Source organism: Phocoena sinus, chromosome 4 (genome assembly GCF_008692025.1).
Source record: "Phocoena sinus isolate mPhoSin1 chromosome 4, mPhoSin1.pri, whole genome shotgun sequence".
Lineage (NCBI taxonomy): Eukaryota > Metazoa > Chordata > Mammalia > Artiodactyla > Phocoenidae > Phocoena > Phocoena sinus.
This window is the reverse complement of record NC_045766.1, coordinates 72,290,195-72,303,051: the sequence shown is the minus strand read 5'-3', so window position 1 is coordinate 72,303,051 and position 12,857 is coordinate 72,290,195. Positions and strand designations below refer to the sequence as shown.

Sequence of the window (12,857 nt, the reverse complement as noted above, 5' to 3'; positions counted from 1 at the left end):
CTGATATCCTTTATGGTGAGAACAGTAAACATACAATTGATGGTGGTATATAGGCACTATTAGAAAGGCTAGTTTGGAAATTCCCTGGTGGTCCAGTGGTTAGGACTCTGTGCTTTCACTGCTGAGGGTGCGGATTCAATCCCTGGCGGGAACTAAGATCCCACAAGCCACGCGGTGCAGCCAAAAAAAGAAAAAAATAGGAAGGCTAGTTTATTTTAAACTGTAATGGAAAAGAATAAAACGAAGGTTGTTGCTCATTCTATTTGTTTCGTCCAGTGAATTTCTGTACTCCCCTCCTTCATTTTCTAAGGCTTGGGCCACAGTTCATGGCTTCCTAACATTAATGAGATTCGTGATATTTGAGAAAGACTTGCCATTAGAAGAATGGAAATATAAAGTCTACAGTCTCCTGTCTGAAATCTCAGGAGCCAACTGTGGCTTGGAATTAAGAGTTTTTCTGACTTTCGAGTAGTAGTAATGCTCTCTTTTTATCATGTATTCTGTAATACCCTCAGATTCATCTGAGGCAACACTCAGTACTCAACACATAAATGGATCTTCCATAAACAAGAGTCTAGTCCAGTGTTACTCATCCTCAGTAAGATAGACATTTGGGGGCCAAATAATGCCTTGTTGCAGGGATCTGTCTTGTGCACTGTAGGATGTTAAGCACCATTTCTAGCTTTTACCTGCTAGATGTTAGTAAGTAGCACCTCGTACCCAGTTGTGACAACTGAGCACCTCGTACCCAGTTGTGACAACTGAAAATGTCTCCAGACATTGCCAGATTCGCCTGTGGGGCAAAATTGCCTCCAGTTAAGAACCACTGGTCTAGTCACACAAAGTAGAATAAAAACTATGAATAGTCTCACGTAAGTTGAATTCACCAAATTTGTTTTGGTGCCAAACCTAAAGAAAGAACTTTTGGTTTTCAGAGCTTTATGGATTTTAGAATTGAATAAGGGATTATGGACTGTAATGGATTTTAGAATAAAAGTTAGGGATTAGTTTGTTTTATTATATTAAGCATGACAGTATGGCTCTGTAATAGATATAAGTAGAGGTAAAGATATTTTTCCGCTTATATATGTCTAAGTTTACATGGAGAGGTAAACCCTAGTGGAAGAAAACAGTGCTTTGTATATAATAATAAATACACATTTAATTTGAGAGTTGAAAATACATAATCAATGAAAATTTGAATGAGGTAATATAGTTGATATTAATAGAGAATCAAGTCTTAGAGAATTTAGATATGCCAGCAGGATATTGAGCAGTTGAAAAACTGTTCATTTTAGTGTATATCTCTTATTTCTAATTTTCCTCTTATTTTTAAGATTTCATATGAGGTTGTAACTGAAAAGCCTCATGAAAATATGTTTTTTAAGTTTATTTAACAGAAGTTGTAGCATGTGTATTTGACATATTTGAGAATGAAAAGTGTATCTACTTGGACTGGATTAAATAAAAGATAAAGGGGGAAATCAGGAAATGAACCAAAAAATACGCGTGGGAAGAAGGCAGAAAAAGTGGATGTGTTGGAGAGCACTAAATTGTAACCTTCCGTAGTTGTAAATCAGTGTATTTAAAGTAAGAAAACCTAAAAATGGCAGTGTAAACACAGTATTTATAATTGCGGAGGTTAGAAAAAAATTTATGGTGGTTAGTACCAGAAGAAATGATCAAAGGGTTGATATTACTTGCCTATGGAGAGTAGAATGCAAAACTGGGGTAGGAGAATGCTCAAGATAGGATAACAGCATGTACTTGGGGACAGCCTTGGAAAGGGGAAGAGAAGAGCACTAACTGAAGGAGAAAGTGTGGATAGTCCCGCACTTTGGGTAAATGGTAGGGTGGTGGGGTTTGTGAGCAAATTGAACACGCATTTACATATATGTAGCAGAGCATGCCTATCTCTCTGATCATACTGAGAATCTTCCAGTTTTACCCTCCTTCATTAACTCCCCTTTCTTTTCTTTTCTCCTAGAAATATTAATACTTACCAGTGGTAACTAATTCAAGGTCCCCCGCTAACAAAGGGAGGGTGAGGGTACCTGGGGGTCCTAGGGAAGGCTCTGATTGCCTTCAGGTTTATCAGCTTTTGAGGTCTGTAATTAACATCCATTAAATTTTTTTTGGTGATTTCTGAAGTCTTTTGTTTTCTTGTGCTTATTATATTCAAGATTTAATAACTCTTTAGTGCTAATCTTAAAACTTTACAAGCTCTTTAAAAAAAACTTTGCATTTCTTATCCAATTCCTTTTTTTCTTTCTCTAAAAAATAGAAAATATCAAACTATACAAAGTGTAACAGTCTAATGAACCTTGTAACCCAGCTTCAACAATTATCATTCTTTCTCCACTTACTTTTTTGGTTAAAATTACATATATTGAAATGCATGAAAATTAAGTACGGTTTTGACAAATGGACAGACCTGTGTAAACCATAATCATTATCCCCCTATATCATATTATGCACCACTTCCATCTCCCTGGAAGACTCTTTCACATTGTGTCCCAAACAGTCTACTCCTCCCCGACCTTTGGGAAACTTCTGTCTGATTTTTCACCTTTGATCGGTTCAGCCTGTTTTAGAACTTTACATAAATAGAATTTTGCTTTAAGTTTTGTGGTGACATCATCCACAAAAGAGTATAATATACATAATGTATATATTTTAATCAACACCCTTGTACCCACCACCCAACATAGAATTTTACCAGTATGCCCTGAAGTCCCCATTGGCCACACCCCATCCTACCCCTCCTCTTCCTCCTTCTCCTCCCCCGACAATATCTACCATCCTGAATTTTGCATTTTTTATTTCTTGCTTTTTATTATAATCTTATGACATAATATCCCCAAATAATATATGGTTTGGGTTTGCCTATTTGGGAACATTTTATAAATGGAATCATACTACAGTATATGCATACTTTCAGGATGTATATTTTCACTCAACCTCATGTTTTTGAGATTTATGTTGATATATATAGCTGTAGTTCTTTTTTACCGCTAATGTTGATATATGTAGCTGTAGTACATTTTCATTGCTGTATACTAGTACACTGTATAAATAGATGGCAGTTTATTTACCTGGTCTCCTATCTATAGACCTTTGGATTATTTTCATGAACAACGCTGCTATGGGTAATTTTGAACATATCTCTCGGTGGACATGTGGAAATATTTTTCTAGGGCAGTGCTTTTCAGACATGAGGTCGTTTTGATTCTAATTGCTTATTAGAATCTCTTGGGAAGCTTAATTAAATAAATCTGTGTCCAAGCTCCATTGCAGGCCAATTGAATCAGTCTTCAGGAGCTTACCTGGGCATCAGTTTTGGTTTTGCTTTTAATTTTTTTAATACCTCAGGGGATTCTAATGTGCATCTAATATTAAGAACCACTGCAATAGTGAGTTATGAAATCTGTATAGTGGGTGACACTAAATGAAATGGAGTATAGAGTTATTGCACACAGTATAAATAGAGTTATTGCAAAAGTTTCATGAAACTTTTGTTTCAGTTGTGTGTGTGTCAGGATGTAAAATGTATTGATGTGGGTCCTGGCCAAAGATTAAAAGGTTGCTCTCAGCTGTATACATAGTAGTAAAATTGCTGGGCTTACAGGGTATTCCCATGTTTGACTTGACTAGGTTTATCAAATTACTTTCTAAAGTTTTTTTTTTTTAATGTTCATTCTGACCCACAGAACACAAATGTTCTATTGCTGAACATCCTTGCCAATTCTTGTATTATGGGATTTTAATTTTTGCCAATTTGGGAGGTGTGAAATGGTATCTCATTGTGGTTTTAATTTGGATTTCCCTGATGACTTGGGAAATTGTCTTTCCATATATTAATTTATTCATTTGTGTTTTCTGTGACATACCTGTTTTTTAGTCCAGTTTTCTGTTGAGTTCTTTTTCCTTAAACATTCCTTATAGTCTATATACTAATCCTTTGTCAGCTGTGTGTTATTAAATATAGATTTCCAGGTTGCAGTATGCCTTTTCACCCTTTCAGTGGTATCTTTTGATGAATAGAAGTTATTAATTTTGGTGTAGTTGAATTGATCTGTTCCTTTCCTTTATGTAAAGTTTGAGCTTTTTGTGTTTTAAGAAATTTTTGCCAAACTAGAGGTGATATTTTCTTAGGTTTTTCTAAATGTTTTATAATTTGGCTTTTACAATTTAAACCTTTGAACTATCTGGATTTGGTTTTTGTGTACTTGTAAAGAGAGATTCATTTTCACTTTTTTTTTTTAAGCCAGTGTCCCAGACCATTTATTGAAACTTTTATCATTTTTCCACTAACCTACAGTATTAGCCATTATCCGTCAGGTTTCCATGTATGCCAGGATCTGTTTCTGTGTTTTCTATTTTATTGCATTGGCTCATTTCTCTGTACCTACACTAATACCAGACTGCCTTAATTGTTATAGCTTATAATTCTTAATACTGATAGAGCAAATCTGGTACCATGTGGTTCTTCAGGATCTTTTGACCCTTTGCTCTTCTGTATAAATTTTGGACTTCGCTTATCATGTACTTTTTAAAAAAACCTGTTGATGCTTTGATTAGAATTGCCTTGAATTTGTAGGGCAAGTTGGGGAGAATTGCATTCAGCTTTGTAGTTGAGAGTAGAACATCTGCAGAGTCTCTGTGTCGTCTACTTGGAGGGAGATATTTAGGAGTGCATAATTTTCCCTTAGACTGAGAGAGAAAAAGATGTTTGGAGGGTGGGGTGCTCTTTGATTCCTCCTATTCCTGGGGCTCTACTCCCTTTCCAACCCAACCTCCCACACTTACAGTTCCTTTCTGGGAGCTAACGAGGCCTGAACCTTGAGGGTTAGGAATCAGGGTTAGGAATGTGAATGTGTATGCACGTTCATGCTTGTATGAATACAGAAATCCATCTGCAATTTCATTCTCCTTTCTACATCCTGAGCTGCTGTTTCTCTCTCTAGTTTTATCCTAATTGCTTTTCATCTTTGGGCATTCCTCACAGATTTTGTTCCACGGTGAATAAAGAGGTTTGGTGTAGAAGGGGAGAGCCACAATATGTGCTTGGTCTATCCACTTTAAACAGAAGGATAAAAGGGGAAAAATTGTATTTTTATTTTAAAAAATTACAGTGACCCTAAGATCTTTGCCAACTCTAATGTAAAGCCTCATCTAGAGATATTAATTTTGTTCTCAAATTTACATCCCTTATTGCTGTCCTTATTACTAAACAAACAGCTAATATTTTCATTTAAAAAAAAGACTCTAGAGTATCTTCAGTTATTCATTATTGGTTTTCATGTCACTGCAAAAATTAAGAAAATTAGAAATTGTACCTTTTATAACAACTTGCCTGAATAAATCTTTTTAATATCCCTGCTAATTATATATCTTTTGCACTCTGTGAGTCATCAGAGATTTCATGATCAGCAAGGCAGATGATATCCCTGCCCTCATGCACTAATAAAAGACTGCAACATATCATTACAAACTGTGAAAAGTGATAATAGGGATAGAGTAAGATGTCTGTAATATCTGGGAAGGCTTCCTAAAGAAGAGATATTAGAGCTGAAGACTGAAGGATGAGTAAGTGAAAATAGGAGGATTTTGACAGTTAAAAAGTATGTTCTGTGCCTAGAAAAGAGTTTCAGTGGCCCAGGTACAGGGGGGGATCATAACACATTCGTGGAGCTGAGTATGGTCAAGTGTGGTGTGAAAGCAGAGAAGAAGAGAGAATAATAGCATGATGTATGTAGGAAACTACAGGTAGCAGAAGAGGCTAAAGAGGTAGGCAGGGAGTAGTTCATAAAGGGCCCTTGTATTCCATGCTACAGAGCTCAGATTTTATCTTGTTTCCTGGGGAACCATTACAGGATTTTAAACAGTGGGAAGACCTGGTCACATTTCTGTCTTAAAGAGGCGAGACTAGTAGCTGTCTAGAAAATAGGTTTTGTTGGAGGTCTAAGACTGAAGTCGGAAACTAGTTAGGAGGATTTTGCAGTAGTCCAGGTGAGAAATGGGCTTAACAAGTATAGTAGTTTTGATAACGAAAAACGAAAATGTCAGTGAGCCATTGTCTTGGCTTAGTTTTAAAAGCTCTCTTCAGTTAGCTAGTGTTGAATGTTGTGTATTTATAAACTAAAGCAATTTTTGTATCTAATTATTCAACCTATATGCACCTTCACCTCTAGTTGGTTATGAAGATGACTTAGAACTGTAAATATTCTTTCTGGTCTCAAAATCTAGTTCTAAGATTAATAATAGTAGTCCATACTCCACTATTTCCTAGAGAATACCCTTCTGTGTGATGGAACAAGTTTAGGTCACCAGTTGGAAGCTGTTTTGGGTCAAAAGAACAAAGTAATCAGTAATCACTGATTCTGTTAAACAGAAAAGTCTTAAAGAAATGGGGGCTTTTTTAGCCTTAGACTCTAGCTCAAATGTAGCCTAAGTAGTGGTAGCTTTTAAGGATATGGTAGTGGCATATTTAGGATTCTTTCAAGTACCTTTTGTGCAGCACATCACTCAGGGTACCCACCTCTTAGCTGAAGGTTGCTGCCTGACTGCTTGTTTTGTTGTCTCATGAAGTTGAAAAATGATGCTAAGAATCCTTTTTTCCCCCAGTCCACTAAAAAGTTGTGCATTTTTATTAAAAGAAGTTTCTTTCCCTGTTCCATTACTTCCCATCAAGTGATCCAGTTGCTGGGTGGACATCCTGTAGGTAGATGATTGTGGGGGTTTTTTTGTTGTTGTTTGTCCATATAGCTCTTGGATTCCAGAGTTACAAAGCAGTGATTCTGTTTACATAGCAATATCCTTCCAGCACATTGTTTGATTTGAGACATGCCTCAGTATCTTTTTGTTTTAGATACTGTTTTTAATATCCCTTTCCCCTCCTACTAGGACTACTAAAATTCAAGGAGTATTTGTGTGTATGTGTGTTATATAAAAAGAAGTGAAATTAAACAGATTTTTAGGGTATTGTGCTTCAAGTTTTGCTTAATCATCTTCACTTCTCTCCTTTAACTCTTTATTCTATACTCCTAACATATATGAAACTTTCTATTAAATATCTGTAAAGTTTTCAAAATTCCCAAGTTGAAAAATATGGCTAGGCCTTAGATACAACAGGAACCGGGAATTCTCCTGCTATATGTCTAGTTTTTCTGCTTTCTGTGTATCTGGTCATATTTCTTTCCTATATCAGACTGATTTTTTTTCTTCGTGTGTTGGGAAATACAGCCCTCAACAGTTCCTGGGCTTTATTTCGTACATTCACTGGTGAGAGACTGATTCTAAGGGTCCTAAGTCTGGCTTAGTTTATGTATTCACCCCTGAACCAATCAAACTGTCTGGGAGTGTGTGGGCAACTGTGCCTGACATGGCTTAAATTAGATGCCTACCTTGGACCAGTAATCTGTAATCAGGGTCATATAAGAAAATGGTGGGCTTCCCTGGTGGTGCAGTGGTTGAGAGTCCACCTGCCGATGCAGGGGACACGGGTTCGTGCCCCGGTCCGGGAAGATCCCACATGCCGCGGAGCGGCTGGGCCCGTGAGCCATGGCCGGTGAGCCTGCGCGTCCGGAGCCTGTGCTCCGCAACGGGAGAGGCCACAACAGTGAGAGGCCTGCGTACCGCAAAAAAAAAAAAAAGAAAGAAAGAAAATGGCATCTTTCCCAACTATGTACATATCAGAAGTGGATACTGAGCAGATTTTATAAAAAGAAGAAACAAATACTTTTATATAGTGCATGAAATTGTATGTTTTTCTGTCAGCAGTTCAGAGCCGTATAAAGAGTCGTCAACTATTAGTTTATAGTTGGTTAATAAATATTTCCTCCTATATGCAGGATACCGAGTTAGAAGTCAAGGGACATAATAGAGAAAGTAGAGGGCATGACTTCAGTTTATTCACGGTCTAATGGAATATGAAAGATTGTTTATGAGAGATGTAAATGTGCATTTCAGTAAAGGTAGCAAAGTTTATATTAGGCTTAACAGTTGCATTTCCCTCTGCTCCTTTCCATGACCAATGCGTGCTGCCCTCCTACCATAGCCTATTAGGAGAATCTAATGGTTAAACATGCCTCTATTTACTCTCCCTCCCCAGACACAACTAAAATAACAGTAAAAAAAGAATTATTTTTTCTATCACAAGGACAAAGAGAACGGGAGAGGAGACAATAGTATACAAGAGATTTCAATACATATTTGGAAGAGTGAAGTGGTGGAGAATGGTAACTGACTAAGCAGAACAGAGGAAGACATATCCTAAGTGTTTGCAGAGGGAAATGTTTATGAGAAGTGACCAATTTCCCTTGTAAAAACCTCAGAGGCTCAGGATTTAGAGGTACACAATTGTGTGTGTGTGTGTGTGGTTGTGTGTAATACATAGGCTGAAAAGGGGGAATTAGTTGAATATCTATATAGGATGTGTTGAAGGCCCTCGGGGCCCCTCCTTTATCCCATAGGCATGCAAATATAACTCCATCCTCTGGGAGAATAAAAGAACAGAAAGATATTTATATTTATTTGAGGAGAATTAAGTCTGAGAGTCTCCTTATTCTTGTAGAGGAGTCAGAAAAAGGTATAGAACCGAAGTGAAAAAGGCAGATTCAGGAAAGTTAACATACTGAACTTCTTTCTTCTGTCCTGCTTTTAGAGTACTTGTACCTTGAGTCAAAGCCCTCAGACAAGAGAATGAACGATTTTTTTTCTGGATAAGCAGAATGTCCTGGGGAGAAATATTTCAGATACTCCATACCCATCCTTACCTTTAATGAAAAGCCTGACTTATCTCCCAGTTAACTTTTTAATACTTTTCTGTACGAGTAGACAGCAAAGCATCACCAGACATTTGAGAAAAACCCTTAACATAAGAGAGTCCAAAACAACATGGGGCAAAATGTGAATGTAGAAGAAACAGGGAGGGAAAAAAACCCAGCATATACACACACATAAACTATATAATCTTCAAAGAGAGAAGATAAAGTGCATCCATGAAACAGGAAAAGTATTCTCAGAGAAAAAATGATCAGAGAACAATGAGAAATAATTATTGGAATATCAACAGTTAAGATTATCAACACAAACAAAAGATATCAATAGGCAAAGCATTGGAAGATAGTCAAGAAAATTTTCCCAGGTTGTTGAAAGTACAAAGATGGAAAATATGAGAGAAAAGGTAACAGTTATAAGATCAGACTAGGATGGACTTATCTAACTAATAATGACAAAGAAAATAGAAGAAAATAATTAAATAATAGAAAAAAATTTCCAGATCTGAAGAATATGATTTCTAGGTGGAGGCAGCTCACTGAGTGCTCAGCACAGTGAAAGAATGAAGACCATATCAAATCACATCATCCTGAAGTTTCATTATACCACAGATAAGACGGCAAAACCTGTTATACTTCCACTCAAGATGGAGTAACAAGGACCAGATTTATCTCCCCATCTAAAAAAACTAAAACACTGGGGAAAAATGTACGAAACAACAGTTTTCAAGACATTGGACATCAAATAGTAAAGGAAAGTGATCCCAAAGAGATGGGAAACAAACGTGTTGAGTCCTATAATTGATGCAGCTTATTGCCTGAAGAAGCAATAGGGAGGGACAATTAAGTGGTCTCATAAAGTTGAAAAACAGAACTGGGAATTTGGGGGTGCCAAGGCTCCTAGTTTGTAGTCAGAGTATCAGAGAGTAAACAGCTGAACAGAGAGAGAGAAAAAGAGATCTGCAGAGGGTTCCCTTTGAGTCTTCAGTAGCACATGCATGTGAGGAAACTACCCAAAACTGGAGGGAAAAAACCACTGGAAATTATAAAAGGGAACAGCCTTTAAAGCTCACACAGGGCCCAGAATATTTCCTGTTCCCACTGTTCAGAGTACAAAATATTGGATAGAGGTCTTGCCTCAGTAGCAGGACAGAATTAGCCCTAGATTAAATGCTGCTCTAGCCCTGCCTAACAAAACTTTAAAAATAATACCTAAAAGGATCAACTGTTTCTAAATTTATTTCTCTCCTATATGAGTAGACAGCTAAGAATCACCTATCTGTGTCCCAGAACAAAGTTCACAAATGTTTATAGGAATGCAAAAATATCTGCACCTAACAAGGAAAAAATGTCAGCCTGGTATCCAATCAATATTTGTAAATAAATATGAGCAAATGAGTAAAATCCATCAATTGGAATCAATACCAGAATAACACAGGTGATAGAATTAGTAGGCATGTACATTAAAATATTTAAATAACTGTATCCTATATGTTGAAGAACCCAAAGGAAGGATTCAGCATATTAAGGAAAAGCAAAGGAAGAGAGAAAAAAGAGCAAATCAAAATTCTAGAGTTGGAAAATACACTGGACAAAACTAACAGTAGACTAGACATTGCAGAGTAAAAGATTAGTGAATTTGAAGACGATGGCAATAGAAAGCATCAAAATAAAACTTGGAGAAAAAAGACTGAAAAAGTGAACAACCATGGGACAACTTCACACAGACTAAGTATAACTGAATTCTCTAAAGGAGGGGAAGGAGAGACATTTAGAAAACAATACTTACAGTAAGGGCCTACTGTATAGCACAGGGAACTCTACTCAGTACTCTGTAATGACCTATATGGGAAAAGAATTTAAAAAAGAGTGGATACAGGTATATGTATAACTGATTCACTTTGCTGTACACCTGAAACTAACATAACATTGTAAATCAGCTATACTCCAATAAAAATTATTAAAAAAAAAAAAACTTAAAAAGAAAACTTTAAACAGTGGCTGATTTCTTCCCCCAGAATTTAATGGACACTATAAACCCACAGCTTCAAGAAGTTCAGTAGATTCTGAGCACAGGAAACATGATGAAAACTGCACAAAAGCACATAATCATTGTTTAAAACCAGTGATAGAAAAATCTTAAAAACATCCAGACCTTAGGCTCAATTTTCTTTTTTTTAAAATAATTTTATTTTTATTTTATTTTATTTATTTATTTTTGTCTATGTTGGGTCTTTGCTGCTGTGCACGGGCTTTCTCTAGTTGTGACGAGCAAGGGCTACTTGTTGTGGTGTGCGGGCTTCTCATTGCGGTGGCTTCTCTTGTGGAGCATGGGCTCTAGGCCCACGAGCTTCAGTATTCAGTAGTTGCAGCATACAGGCTCAGTAGTTGTGGCTTGTGGGCTCTAGAGCCCAGGGTCAGTAGTTGTGGCGCACAGGCTTAGTTGCTCTGCAGCATGTGGGATCTTCCCATACCAGGGATCGAACCCATGTACCCTACATTGGCAGTTGGATTCTTAATCACTGTGCCATCAGGGAAGTCCATAGGCTCAATTTTCTGTGAACCTAAAACTGCTCTAAAAAAGTCTGTTTTAAAAAAAAACGCTGTCAGAAAGAAAAGACAAATATAGAAGGGGGAAAAAAGGTAATTATAAAAAAAATACGTAGTTAATCCAAAAGAAGAAAAAAAGGAAGTGGGAACAAAGAATAGATAGAGATGATTATAAAACAAATGAAAGAATGGTGGGTTTAAACCTAACTATAGCAATCACATTAAATGTTACTGATCTAGACACCCTGTTTAAAAGACAGAGATTAACAGATTGCTAAAGCAGACCTAAATTTATATGCAACCTATAAGAAACCCACTTTAAAAATATAAAACCACAAAATAGGTTAAAATAAAATAATTTTTTTAGGACTTCCCTGGTGGCACAGTGGTTGAGAGTCTGCCTGCTGATGCAGGGGACGTGGGTTCGTGGCCCCATCTGGGAGGATCCTACATGCCGTGGAGCGGCTGGGCCCGTGAGCCATGGCCGCTGGGCCTGCACGTCCAGAGCCTGTGCCCCACAACAGGAGAGGCCACAGCAGTGAGAGGCCCATGTACCGCAAAAAAAAAAAAAATTTTTTTTAAAGTATGCTAACAATGGGACTTCCCTGGTGGCGCAGTGGATAAGACTCCACACTCCCAATGCAGGGGGCCAGGGTTTGATTCCTGGTCAGGGAACTAGATCCCACATGCATGCCGCAACTAAGAGTTCACATGCCACAACTAAGGAGGCCACATGCTGCATCTAAGGAGCCAGCAAGATGCAAGACCCGGTGCAACCAAATAAATAAATAATTTTTTTTAAAGACTGTGAACAGCTTTCAAAAAAAAAAAAGAGAGCACTGGTGCTTTTAAAAAGAAAATAAAGTATGCTAACAATGAAAAAAGCTGGATGGGCTTTGTTAATATCAGACAAAGTAGATTTTAGAGCAAGAAATAGTCCTCTAGTTAAGGGGATAAGGAATAATTCATTTTATAATGATAATAGGGTCTATTCATCAATATGGTGTAATAGAGCTAAACATTTATGCACTTAATAGCAGAGCTTCAAAATACATGAAACAAAAAACAGATTTCAAGAAGAAATAGACAAGTTGGAAATTCCAGTACACTTTCACAATAATTGGTAGAACAAGTAGACAGAAAATTGCTAAAACTATCAGCCAACTTGACCAATTGACCTTTATAGAATATTCCATTCTTTTTAAGTGAACGTGGAACATTTACAAAGATGTATTCTGTGGCCATTTTTTAAAGTCTCTATAAATTTAGGAAGATTCAAATCACAAAGTACATTCTGTGACCACAGTGTAATTAAGTTAGAAATCAGTAGCAGAAAGATCCCTGGAAATACTTGGAAAGTAAATAAAAGCACTTCCAAATAAATGAAGAAATTAAAAGAATATTTAGGAAATACATAAAACTGAATAAAAATGAAAATTCAAGACAGCTATATCTGCATGATGCTGCTAAAGCAGTACTTAGAGGAAATTTATAGTATTTAAAACATCCATATTAGAAAAGAAAAGA

General features: G+C 36.8%; 1 protein-coding gene across 3 annotated transcripts in view; it reads left to right on the top strand.

The window, feature by feature from the left end:
* The window catches only part of PAK2 (p21 (RAC1) activated kinase 2), a 95,523-nt gene that overhangs the window by 48,459 nt on the left and 34,207 nt on the right, over nt 1–12,857 (top strand). The window lies entirely within an intron of this gene.